The following is a 14,138-nucleotide window of genomic DNA, read 5'->3' as shown; positions in this document are numbered from 1 at the left end:
AACACTACACTAGTTACATTTGATGATGCATTGATTTGTCACAGATTTTATTCATTATACAATAATTTACTCAACAAATATTTATCGGATGACTTCTGGAAGGTAGGTCTGTACTGAGAAGTGAGCTTACACAGGGAATTGCTCCAGGATCCTGCTGGAGCTTAAAGATAAAAGAACCACCCTTGTGTAATGGGTTAAGGATTTTGATATCTTGTAGGCAAAAGAAAGGGGATGATCAGATCTGCATTTAGAAGGGTCACTGGTAATTGCAGTCCATATGTGTTGCCTCAGTGTATATGCCAGGTACTGCCAAGGATGCTGACAGCCCAAGTTACGACAACCACACAACATAGACAGACCTACCTCACTCATAGTTACATGAGACTTTTGGATGACTGCCCAATGTTACAGCCTCTGGAAGGAAATGCTGCAGGGAAAACAAAAACCAGCCTGCCTCCTTCCTCCCTCATGATACCAAGATCAGACAGTCATAGAAGCGAATATGAGAAGGTGAATCGACCTAAGAGTGAACCTAATTGTTAATATGTAACAATTCCCTTCCCTCTCCCTCCCTCTCCTTCTCCTCACTCTCTTTCCCGCCCTCTCCCTCCCTCTCTCCCCCTCTCCCAATCACAGTTTCTAAAGACAGTCGGACTTTGCTGTGGTGGGGCTTACTGTTACACAGCCGTAGACATGCTGTGGTCACATCACACTTCCTAGAAGCCACACGACATAGAGTGTGTTTTCTGAACATCGAGCATTCCTCTATTCCACATTAATGTATTCAAGTATGTGTATTCTATAGCTTAACATGGAAGAAAGCGGTCTTTGTAAATAAGAATCCTGTAAAATTCCAAGCGTAGATTTGATTAAAGAAGTGAGGAAGCTGGGCTCGGTGGCTCAGCCTGTAATCCCGTGTCTTTGGGAGGCTGAGGTGAGTGGATTGCCTGAGCCCGCGGGTTTGAGACCCGCCTGGGCAACTTGGTGAGACCTCATCTCTACAATAAATAAAAAATTAGTTGGGCGTGGTAGCGCATGCCTGTAGTTCCAGCTACTTGGAAGGCTGAGGCGGAAGGATCGTCAGAGCCCGGCAGGTCGAGGCTGCGGTAGCCGGGAGCAACCACTGCACTCCAGTCTGGGTGACAGAGTGAGACTCCAACTCAAAAAAAAAAAAGAAGTGAGGAAATATTTACTAAATATATACTTCCTGCCATACATTTGTGTTTGTAATTTTAAAATATGTTGACTTTTGTGTTTCTTCTGTAGTTTTCTTCAGGTTACATAGTAACTTCTTCACAGAGTGTTTACAATAGTCTACAGATGTTTGCCCTCCATCTTTATTGAGTTTTAATTGACAAATAAAAGTTGTGTATATTTGAGGTGTAAAAGTTGGTGTTTTGATGTACATAAGCACTGGATTTCACATGGTGAAGTCAAGCTAAGGAACATCTCTACACATCACGTCCCATCCCCATTCCTCGTTCCCTCCCTCCCTCTCTTTGGTAAGAGCACTTAAGCCGCTGCTGCCTGTGTCGTGTTTCCTTCAGGGGAGGAAACGTCGGTGAACCCAAATAGCAAATGGTGTTTATGTTCCTCATGAATCTCAAATTGTGGAATGTGCTCGGACCTCCAAAAGTTAGCACCCATCAAAGAGCAGGGAAGAAACTGGGCACCCTTGAAAGAATTCGTCAAACAAGAGAACCATCTGTATGCATACGATTAAAGGCAGCAGCAGCGAAGGGCCTGTTGTCTCCTCTGAGCCTGGGGGCTCCGTGTGCTGCCCGGTCTGTGGAGACCACGGCTCCTGCCTGGTGCTGTGGTGGGGAGAGCCGGGGGGGGGGCACCATCCCCTAGGGGAGGGGATTTGGAGGTGGCACCTGGCAAGGGCACACGCAGGCCTCCTGGCACTCTCTTCTCTCATTCCCTTAGTGACGCCGTCTCACCCATTGGGTTCCCAGAAAATGAAATACTTGGAAGGAGACAATTCTTTTTAATATAATTCAAGTAAATTTGTCTGCTTACTAACAAAACAAAAATCATAAATTAAAAAAAATTTTTTTTTAAATTTAGACTCCACATCTGAGTGAGATCTTGCATTTTTCTTCTTTTTTTTGTCTGGTTATTTCACTGAGCACAACAACCTCCAGGTTCATCCGTGGAGCCAAAAATGCCTCCCTTTTTTTTTTTTTAAATGGTAGAATAACATTCCACTGTGTGTACACAGGTGCTCTGCCCACAAAACATAACTCCTCCAAGAGGTGATGGGCATTCAAATGTGCTTGATTATAGCTATTATTTCACAATGTACAAGGGAGGACCCCCACAAGTGGAATTTATTTATAAAAATTATGTATTTATTCTTACATGTTTAAACTTCAATCACCTTCAAAGTACTCTCTGTTTGATGCAATACACCAGTGGAGACTCTTTCTTCACTGCTCAAAACGGTTTTTGCACTCATTGATTTTCATGCCTTTTAGTGCTTCTGCCCTTTTTTGTTTCACCTCTTCCACATCAGCAACACGTTTTTCTTTGAGAAATTTTTAAATCTGTGGAAACCAAAAAAAAGTCACTTGGGTGAGATCAGGTGAATAGGGAGGGTGGGGTGTGAGGGTCATGCTGTTTGAGTCGAAAACTGCTGAACACTTAGTACAGTGTGGGCAGGTATACTCGTGAAAGCACCCATCATGAAATGGGCAAATGCATTGAAAGACTATCCCCCCCCCAAAAAAAGAGTTCACTGTATTATAAGGGACTTGCCCTCCAAAAAATAATTCTGGATTTTTTGCCCCCCCCCCCGAGCATCTTGCATATACCTTAAGTACATAAAAATCGTTTTTTGAAAGAAATGATTTCAAATTGTATTATACTTCCTGCTGCAGGTGGTACACAGTGAAGGCAGTGGCGCTTTGTATGAGTGACTCACACCTGTTTATCATGACCATGAGCGGGAAAGAGTTCTCAGTCACTGGTGTCACATGCTCTGTGCTCCTCCTCGGATGCTTCCTGTCGGGGCTGGTGCTCTGTTTTACTCCTGCCCCGTGGCCTCACCAGGCCTCTTCCATCACTTCTTGACCTCAGCCAGTGATCCCTTTGGCTATCCACCATTCTCTTCCTATTTCTGTTCTCTATTTAACCTTTAATTTTTTCCAGTCAGCTTGCTTTTTTCTTGTTTCCAACATTTTCACCTGTCTTTCCTTTTCCATTAAGGTTCTCACTATGTTTTGGCCTTGATGGCCCTTTGATCTGAAAGGAGAGGCTATTTCTTTCTGCTTAGCCCTCATGAACCAGTCAAGTAGTGTTTTTTAGTTTCTCATCATTTTGGTAACTATTCATATTAAAGTCATGAGACTTTGTTGATTGCTGAATTCATACCTAACTTGAGAAGTCAGAGCATACATCTGATAGATGACTATTAAGCATTACTGTATAAAAAGCATACATTCTAGGCTAGTGGATTTTATACTTTAATTCTTTAACCTACACTGTTGTTGCTGGTTACTGTGAAGTGTCTCCCAATCCAACAGTTGAAGCCATTTCAGCTTTGAACCTGCAGCCCAGTGAGTCCTGTGAATTCAGTCAGCAGGGACCGTTTTGTACCAGCATTTCTTGTTTTACTTATGAGATAAATTCCTGAAAAAAATGGAAGGCAAGCTATTACTACTTACATGTTGATTAGCCTAATTTCAAAGGGCCTTTCTTTTGATTTTTGCTTGATTTGTACTTGGTGGGGATTCAAAATGCTTCAAGATTTTTTTTGCCTCCTCCAACTTCTGTTAAATAGTTAATTATCCACAAAATAAAGCCAAACTGTGTGAGGGAAATCACTAACCATGAAAGCTCTGCTTCCATATATAGAAGGATCGTCAGCCCCAAGGGCTGAAACAAGCTTTTTTTCCAGATAAAAAATGAAGTCTGAATACACCAGGCATTCCTGCTTCCTTTGAACAACATATGATCAAACAGAAGAGACGTGGTTAATCAGACATAGCAGATGGGGAAAGCAAACAAAAGGCGTTCTACTGTGCAGTGTGATGTGTGAGGGAGGTTAGAGTAGGTAAGTCACTAGACGGTGGCAAGTGCATTTCCTTAATTGATAAATGGAGACGTTCTTTTTTTTTTTTTTTTTTTTTTAGTTGACGTCTCACTCTGTCACCCAGGCTGGAGTGCAGTGGCACATTCACGGCCACCACAGCCTCGACCTGCTGGGCTCAGGCGATCCTTCAGCCTCAGCCTCCCCAGTAGCTGGGACTACAGGCATGCACCACCATACCTGGTGAATTTTTTGATTTATTGTAGAGATGAGGTCTTGCCAAATTGCCCAGGCTGGTCTCGAACCCGTGGGCTCAAGCAATCCTCTCACCTCGGCCTTCCAAAGTGCTGGGATTATAGGTATCAGGCACCATGCCCAGCCTGGAGATATTCATTTTTATTATTATTTTTTATTATAAAGATGTGGGGTACAATTCAGGATTAGGTATACAGACATTGATTATGCAGGTACCCGTGTTGATGAGGTATGCCCCTCCCTCCCCTGGTAGTTTCCTTCAACTGCCAATTCCACACCCCCTTCCCTGACAGTTTCCCATTACTGCGAAACACTTTCTTATAGTATAATAATTGTTCAAGGTCCACTTATGAGTGAGAACATATGGTACTCTATTCTTTGTTTCTGTGATAGATCACTTAGTATGATCGGCTCCAAATCCATTCAAGTTGCTGCGAAGTCCATATATTTGTCCTTCTTTATGGCAGCATAATATTTCATTGTGTATATGTACCACATTTTCTTTATCCAGTCCAGCTTCAATGGGCAACATGGTTGGTTCCATGTTTTTGCTATTGTGACTAGAGCTGCAACAAACATACGTGTGCAGGTATCTTTTTTGTAGAATAATTTGAGTTCCTCCGGGTATATTCCCAGTAGGGGAATTGCTGGGTCATACGGAAGGTCAATTTCTAATTCTTTCAGAAATCGCCACACTGTCTTCCAAAGAGGTTACACTAGTTTTCATTCCCACCAGCAGTGTAGAAGCATTTCTTTTTCTCCACATCCTTAACAGCATCTGTTGTTGTTTGTTTTATTGATGATGGCCATTCTTACTGGGGTTAAGTTGTACCTCAATGTGGTTTTGATTTGCATTTCTCTGATAATGAATGAGGCTGAGCACTTTTTCATGTGTCTGTTGGCTGCCCATATATCTTCTTCTGAGAAGTGTCTATTTATGTCTTTTGCCCACTTTTTTAAAGGGCTGTTTTTTTTTCCTTTTGGCGTGTTTGAGTTCCTTGTAGATCCTAGATGTTAAGTCTTTGTCAGATATACAGCTGGCAAATATTTGTTTCCATTCTGTGGACTGTCTCCCTGCTCTCTTGATAGTTTCTTTTGCTTTGCAGAAGCTTATTAGTTTGATGAGGTCCCACTTGTCTATCTTATTTCATAAGGTATTGGCTTTTAGGGTTCTTAATAGAAATTGGTTGACAGTTCCAATTTCCATAAGGGTGCCTCCTGCATTGAGGTTTTACTTTTAGGTCTTTGATCCAATTAGAGTTAATTTTTGTGTATGGTGATAGGTAGGGGTCCTGTTTCAATCTTCTGCATGTAGTCAGCCAGTATTCCCAGCACCACTTACAGAATTGGTTCTCCTCTCCCCAGTGGTTGTTGTTGGAGGCTTTGTCAAAAATGAGTTGGTTGAAGAATTGAGGCTTTGCCTCAAGAATCTCTATCCTGTTCCATTGGTCTATATGCCTGTTCTTGTACCAATACCAGGCTGTTGAGATATTCTTAACTGAGAAGGAGGACCTTGTGAACAGGTGGTGAGCATAAGAGAAGAGATAATTGAGGCAGATTTCTGCATTTTCTGGCATGAGCCTGTCTCAGTTCTTTCCGTGTCACCACACCAGAATGCCTGAGGCTGGGCGATGCATAAAGAGGCTCACCTACCTCGTGGTTTTGCAGACTGGGAAGCACAAGAGGCACAGCGTGAGCATGTCCTGGGCATCTGACAGGGGCTCTTGGGGCTGCATCGTGGCGTGGTGAGAAGGTCAGAGGGGAGGTGGACAAGAGGCAAAACCCCTGGTGACCTGGATTTACAGCAACCCACTCCTGTGGGAATATTCCTGCTAGAAGTAACGCAGGCTCTCAAAAGCTAGAACTCCCTCAGCACCCTGAGAACAGCACAAGCCACTCGTGAGGGATCTACCCTCATGACCCCAACACCTCTCACCAGGGCCCCCCTTCAACACTGCCACATTGGGAATCAACTTTTAATGTGAGTTTTGGTGGGGACAAGCAAACCACATCCAAACCATAGCAGGGTCATCTACAGTGACAAGGATATGTCTGAGAACTGTGTCATTAGACAGTTTCCTCATTGTGTGCGCTTCCTAGAGTGCACCTCCACAACCCTAGATGGTCTAACCTACAGTAGTAGACTATATGGTCTAGCCTGTTGCTCCTGGGTGACACCTCTGCACAGCATGTGACTGTACTGAATGCTGTAGGCAACTGTAACACCATGGTTGGTATTTGTGCATCTAAGCATAGGAAAGGTACCGTAGAAATATGGCATTGTACTCCTCCTGGGCCACCATTTTATATGTGGTCCATTGTTGACCCAAACTTGATATGTGACAAATAGCTGTTTGTGCAGACTTTTTACTTTATCTCCAAAGAAAAGTATGCCTGTGTAACTATGAGTGTAAATGGGAATATATGCTTTCCCAAATATACTCACAGGAAAATAATCATGAGCTGAACCTCAGTGATTGTCGGAATACAATTTATTCTTACTGACTTCATGGTAGATTTTTAAAAATTGACAATGATGAGTGTCAGCTCTTAGGCTCACACCATCATTATTCTGTTGATTTGTGCAGTAACAGCATTTTCAGATCACAGCTGATCATCCTAGATAATATCATGACTCTTGGATGGTCTCACCAGTACCAGTCTCAGGTACCAGGCACATGCATATTGCAGATGGGATGGCGTATCCCTGGGCTCCTCTCTGTGACTGAGATACTCGCTTCCTTGGCTACCTGGAGAGGTACCTGCTGCTGGATCCTAGCTCAGGCATTGCTCTTCCCAAAGGCATCTGTCACTTTGTAAGTAATACCCCATCCCTAAAGCTCACCCAAATCCCATTTCTGATCTGTGTGAGGTGAAGATATCCCAGCAGACTCTCGCCTTATTAGAAGCATCTCCGATGGGCTGTTTCCTCAGGTGTTGTTGCACTGAAATTTAGTTTTTTCCCTTTGCCCATTCCTCCTCCTGTCACCTGCCCACAGGTGATCGTCTCAGAACCCTCACCCCTGAAACTTGGGCAGGCCAAATTCAGCTTTTATTTCCTAGAGGGCCTGGCTCATGACAGGGTGGAATTTAGAGTAAAATTAGAGATCATTGTTGGTCTTATTTTAGAGGATGGTGAAACTTTTGAAGGTCAGTGCATAACATCTCTTTATTTGCTTTTCAAATTCTGAGCCAACTGAGAAATAGATATTAGAGTCAGCAGGTGGGGATCAAAATATCAACTTTATTACTGGTAGACTCAGAATTGGTGGTTGTGGCATGGATGTCAGATGCAGCTTCCTAAGATTTCCTTAAGTTGAATGGCTTTTTCAAAATTATAGACATTTCATTTTGGCAGGGTAGAGCCTGCTCAGAGCCTTAATGGTGTCTCTCTGGGCAGGAAACCTCTAGAGAGACCCAGGGAGGGGTGCAGAATTGAGCTCACTCAGTTCCTTCTCCCTGAGTCACCAATAAGATAGAAATATGCAGATGGTAAGTGTATGTTCCCCCAAAAGAAATGATCATAAACTCACGTGATGTTAGAGTTCGAGTTATCCTGAAAAAATATAAATTTTCTGTCTGTAAATATTACACCTACATGTAGTTAATACTACACTTAAAATAAAATATTTACAATGTATATAAACTGAGTATTGTCATTTTAACCCATTTTTATAGATGAATAATGTTTATCTTTACTCTATAAGTCTGTGTTTAATTCCCCTTCAATGATTGTTGTCACTTCACACTTCCTCTGTAGAAAAGTCTTTAAATCTGTATAGCTTTTGGCTGTTCATTCTTTCATATTTTCTGATAAATTTTAAAACCTGTGAGGAAACTGTTTTCTGTTGCTCATCACCATATTTCCAACACCTGGCATTATGCCTGGCCTTGAAACGTCATTTTTTTGAATGAATGAAAATGTGAATGAGTCTCTAATGGTAGGAACAAGCTCCTGAAGTAACTTAAAACTGTACTTTAGGTGGCAAAGTTTATTTTTCTTTGAACTTTGAACTTTGAACGCCAAAGAATTTGTTACCCCAGGACTGGATAATTAAAAGAATTTATGGCATGATGATGTGTTATGTTGGAGAAGAGTCCACAGAAGCTCTTCTTTTTTAAGTATGAGAATCTGATGTTTCATTGACTTTGTCTCTGTCCCTAGGAGACAGGCAAAGGTAGAAATGTCGGCCATGTTCCTAGGCAGCCCTCTCAGGGTCCTGTGACCTCTGGTGGGCAAGGTGCATCGACACATGCTTAGAGTCAGCTGTAGCCCCCTTGCATGCAGTGAGTTTTGTAATGGGGCTCTGGAAGCTGCAAGACAAGATGGACTCTGTTAGAAAAGAGACCAGGCTTGTCTCTTACCTCTGCGAGACTCCCACCAAAAGGGAACAGCTGACACGGTCCTGCTGGCAAACTGTTGTACCTGTCTTTATCCTGTGAGTAGACTGATGCCAAGAGTGACCCAATGATCGTCTTGAAAGTTTAACGAACCCAGGCAGACTCCAGGGTGAACACTGCATGTAAGTCCTTAATTAGTCAGAACATCAAACAATAGAATGGTGGAGTACCAAAAGGAGAAATGAAAAACACTCATCCAGGAATCGTTGGCAAGACATTTTTAAAAACAGCTATTGAAATACAATTCATAGATCATGCAGTTAATGCATTTCAAGTGCACAATTCAATGAATTGTAGCACAATTTATTTTGGGACATTTTATCACTTCAAAGAGAAAACCTGTGTTCTTTTCGTACCATGTTTCTTCTATCCCTCGCCTGCAGGCCATCACCAACCTACTTACTTTCTCTCTCAGCCTATTTTGGTTGCTTCACATAAATGGAACAAGATGAATAATATGTGGTCTTCCATGACTGGCTTCTTTTACTTGTATGATGTGTTCAGTGTCCACCCATGTTGTGCCATGTGTCAGTATTTTCTTTGTTCTTGTGGCTGAATAGCATTCCATTGTATGGAGAGAGTACATTTTGTTATCCTTCCATCCTTTAATGGATATTTGGGTTGTTTCTACCTTCTGGCTATTATGACTAATGTTGCTTGAACATTTGTGCAAAAGTTGTGTGGACATATGTTTTTATTTCTCTTGGCTAGATCCCTAGTAGTGAAATTTCTGGGTCATATAAAAATGGTGACTCCATTTTTCATTGTTTGAGGACCTACCAGACTGTTTTCCATGTGCAAGAGTTCTGATTTTTCTACCTCCTGGCCAATACTTATTATCTGACTTTTTAATTCTAGCATCCTAGTGAGTATGAATTATTATCTCATTGTGGTTTGATTTGCCCTTTGATGTATCTTTCCATGTGCTTAGTGGCTGTCTGTATATCTTCCTAGGGGAAATTTGACTAGAATTTTTTGAAGACCTAGATGTGGGATAGTTCAATAGCCCCAAACCAGTGCAATTACATCTGTGGTGATAACATTTAGATGCCAGTACTAAGAAAAATCAAGGGAGAGGGAATTGAAGACAATCGAAAGAAGTAGGGAGAGGGGAGAATAGGGTTCCATAGCCATCAGGGTGAGCTGGGAGAATATAATGATTTAGGAAATAATACTTAAGAAACAAGTGACAGTGGATGCTATATGGTCAAAGGGTTTAATGTAGAGATTGCTTGAATTGATCTCAGAGGGAGAGTGGGTGTTTTTGGGATGGTGGATGTTTATGCTGAGGGCATCTCCAGGATAAAACTGACTTGTGCAACCTCAGAGTGTTGCAGGGCTGTTGGGAGGGCCAGATTAAATGACAAGAATTGTAGATGAGTTCTGCGCCACGCATTCACCCATTCCTACACTATCTACATTTAAAGCTGAGGAAAAAAGCAATATTAATGGCAATGAGTCCAAAGAGTTGATGAAAGGTTGTTTTTGTGTTTAGGATTCTTTTCCTTTTAAAATTGAGGTACAATTGATATACAAAGAATCGTGCACACTTAATGTCCACAATTAGCTGAATCTGGGCATATACATATACCCATTATGTCATCACCATGACTACGGTTATAAACATATCCGCCGTCTCCAAAAGCATCTCGCATCCCTTGTTGTTGTTTTTTCCTTTTTGATTTTCTGTGGTAAAAATATTTAACATGGTCCTAGAAGGTTTTATGCTACTTGAAATGAGTAAGTTACAGAAGAACACTGCAAAATTCTGCTACATGATGTATCTGAAACAAACATCTAGAAGCAGAAAATAGAATACCGGTTGCTAATGGATGGGAGGAAGGGGGTGGGGGAAATGCTGTTGAATGGGTATGAAATCAGGTCAACAGGATGAGTGCGTTCTAGAGACCTGCTGTAGTTCAGAGTGCCACGTTCACAATATGACTTTGTGCACTTAGAGCTGTTTTAGAAAGATTTATAGTGATACATATTTTATAAGGCTTTTATTTAAAATGTGACATGAAAGTTACAGCTTAATTTATCAGTGTATATGTAAAAACACAGATGTCCTCTTCATCCACTTAGAGAATAATAGAATCTCAACCCAATATCTGAACCTTCTGTCAGTCACTTTTATGTGAAATATTTGAACAGCCTTTATAATTTTCAGGTACTATCTATATTATCTCATGATTTTTTTCATAGAATCTGACATATTGTACAGTAGTTTTGTTAGCTATGTTTTATGTTCATTGGGATGAACATTATGGGATACAGTTTGTTCAGTTGTGATATAACAATACTGCATTTAAAAGCTAAATATGACAAACGGATTGCTGTTTGCAAGTTTATGCCTAAAAATGCTGAAAGCAGCTATCTCATCTGGATGCATTATACATGTAATAGTAGTTGAAAACAATTGTTAGTACTAGCTAAGATAACTAATATAGTGCATAATTGTACAGCATAAAAACTGTAAATGGAAAGCAAGATTGCAGCTGTGAATTCCCTGTGTTATTTTTTTGTTGCTCTTCTGGCTTACTTTTAAGATTGCTCCCTAAGTAGAATTTTTTAATGCAATAAAATTTGAAAGGCACAATTATTTTAACCTAAATCCCATGTTCTTGTGTTTCTTGAGACCAGATACTTTGGCATTTCTTGACAATATGTTACTTTTTTGAGCTATTTCATTTATGTGTCATGTTGACTTATTTTAAAATATTTTAACTAGATTAGATGTTTCATTTCATTATTTTTACATGTTACCTTATGAAAGTGCTAAATATTGACTCCAGATTAGTTTTATTTGACAATATCTCTCTACTAAATAATAAACCACATTATACTCAAGAGCATGTGTCTGGGTCCTTACTTACTTTTTTTGTCTCTTCATGTGTTAAAGAGGAATAATGATACATAAGTCTTTAATTAATAAGACTAAAAGAAACCAGATCTTTAGAGGGGAGGTTAATCTAAAAGCTTTTTTTAAAGTTCTACTTAAAGTTATATGTTCCTGCAATTAGAAATATACTTCAGCTACATGAACTTCCTATTTCCAGGGTTTTATTTCTGTCCAGCTTATAAGTCATTTTTTAAATCCCACTGGTATTTCTGTGCTATTATTCATGCAAATGCCATTCCTGTTTTTAGAAATATGAGCAGGACTGAATTTAAGGACGTGATTTTACTATAAGTTACCCTGCTGCAATTTTCTTACACCCTGTAAATATTTAACTTTCTCTTATTTCTTTATGTATTTATATGAGGACATTCCCTCAAATTCTGTCTTTCATTTCCAGTTGTCCTGCTATGTGGAGATTTCTGTCCTTTGCTTTTCTACCTTTTTTCCAGCTGGGTTAAAGTTAATTTTGTGTTGCTTTTGTTTTGGCTCTAACAGTAGGTGAAACCTTTTATCAAATCTTTTGTGGATATATTCTTCTTCAACTTTCAGAGAAAATTCAGATTTGACTATAGTAAAATTTATTTTTAGGCAAAAGGTTTGTACTACAACTGGCTGTATATAGTAAAGTTTATTTTTAGGCAAAAGGTTTGTACTACAACTGGCTGTAAAGATGAATCCATCAGAAAAGGAGATAGCCATTTGCTCTGAGACCAGATATATTTTGATAATGTGAAAAATTGAGAGGTAATGCTCACTTTTTCATCCTTGTTTAATGGGGTTAGGATATTCAAAAGTATGTATTTTTATATGCAAATTACTTTTACTTACAAAGATATTTTTCCTAAGTGAAAATGTGGAGACCAGGCAAGGTGGCAGTGGAACTTGTGGGAGTGTGAGAATCTACATGTGCAAGTGTCCTTTACAAAGACAAGTCTGTAGGCACAGATGTGTGCAGGTGGCTGAGTGAAGACATGGGATCAAGGGCCCAGAGGTGGCTGCAACCTTCCACTGCTCTGAGATTAGAACCCCCAGCATGCAGGGTCACCTCCCATTCTCAGGGCATCTTTTGGGAGAAGGCAGCAGAGACCACCTGCCTCCTGGTACCTGGCCCACGCCACCACCTGCAGCAGCAGGTCGGGCATTGGCAGTAGGAACTATGGAGAAGACACAGGGAGGAAATTTGGAGCTGAGCACCCATGGGAGAGGACTCGGGCAGCAGCCATTTTCTCTGTCCCAGACCGGCAGAGACCTATCTTGGCCTGGCCAACTCTGATCAGCCTCCAACCTGAGACCCAGAGGAAATCTCTGCACCCTTCTGGGATGGACCATCACTGGCTCAGAGAGGAAATTCAAGAGCAGACAGGGAGAGATGGATACCCCACCCCCACGGCGGACCAGAAATGACTAGTCTGATCTGAGCAGGACACAGCAGCAGCAGCAGTGCACAAGTTGGGGGGGTCTGGATCTGATGCACCCTCTTCCAGCAGTCCGTGGGGCATCTGACCCATGTTGAGAGCAGCTGACTGGCCTGCACTGATAGTGGTGGGGAGGGGCCGGAGACTGGAGTCCACTCCCTGCCACAACCCTGTGCTTGGGACCCCAGTAACAAAACAAAGGAAAGGAAACCGAAGTTCCAGAAACAGACACAGGAGGGAGCTCCTTTATCTGCCTGCCCTTTTCATACATGTCTTCCTGAATGTATATATCTTCTAACTTCGTTGTCCCTTTTTCTCCCTCTTGTTTTTGTCTTTAGTTTTATTTGTTTGTGTATGGGTATTTTTGAGGGCAAGTGCCATCATCAGGCTTTTTTTAAATGTATGTTTTCTTGTTTGTTTGTTTCTTTGTTTATCCACTAGTTTGTGTGCCTGTCTGTTTTCCTTCTTATTCTTCTCTCTCTTTATCTTCCTTTCATCTCTCTTCATCCTTTCTCCATTCTTTTCCTTTTCCTTATCTCATTTTAGTTTCAGGGGCATACATATGCTCCCACCACATGGACAGATTGTAAGGTGGTGGGAAGTGGGTTCTAGGTGGCCCACACACACCAGCTGGTGGATACTATGATCTGCAGATCGCTTCTGAGCCACAGCTCTCCCCATTACATCTTAATCAAATCTCAAAACTGCAAAAGGACTGCTCAGACTACCATTCCAAATCTGGCTTCAGAATTGAACAAATCCAGAGGATCTACATAGGGAAGAATAGGAGATTGAGCAAACAGAAGTGAAAACTAATCCCTCCCCCAACACTGAGCTATGGAATTAGAGAGGTGGGAAAAGGGAGAAACCATCACAAATGAAGAAGCTTCAGCAGAAGAACACAGGTGCCCTTCAGACCCCTGGAAAGACAGCATCTGAGAATACAGACTTCAGAACTCAAACAATGATGAGCCCCCAGAATGTCTGGTCTCAAACTACAAACCCAGATATCAAGGCCTTGATGGAAAGGATAAAAAGAAACAAAGAAAGACAAGATGGAAGAATGAAGAGTTGATAACTAAGATGACAGCAATAAAGAATACAATAAATGAAATGAATAACAACTGGACAG

The 14,138-nt window shown here is 41.2% G+C and overlaps 1 protein-coding gene across 1 annotated transcript in view; it reads left to right on the top strand.

The window, feature by feature from the left end:
- Nucleotides 1-14,138, top strand: part of ZBBX (zinc finger B-box domain containing) — a gene marked incomplete at its 3' end in the record, with an annotated part of 103,003 nt that overhangs the window by 33,783 nt on the left and 55,082 nt on the right. The gene's annotated exons all lie outside the window — the stretch shown is intronic.

Source organism: Carlito syrichta, unplaced genomic scaffold (genome assembly GCF_000164805.1).
Source record: "Carlito syrichta isolate Samal-C Ts95f unplaced genomic scaffold, Tarsius_syrichta-2.0.1 Scaffold74005, whole genome shotgun sequence".
Taxonomy (NCBI): domain Eukaryota; kingdom Metazoa; phylum Chordata; class Mammalia; order Primates; family Tarsiidae; genus Carlito; species Carlito syrichta.
This window is presented reverse-complemented; position numbering and strand designations above follow the sequence as displayed.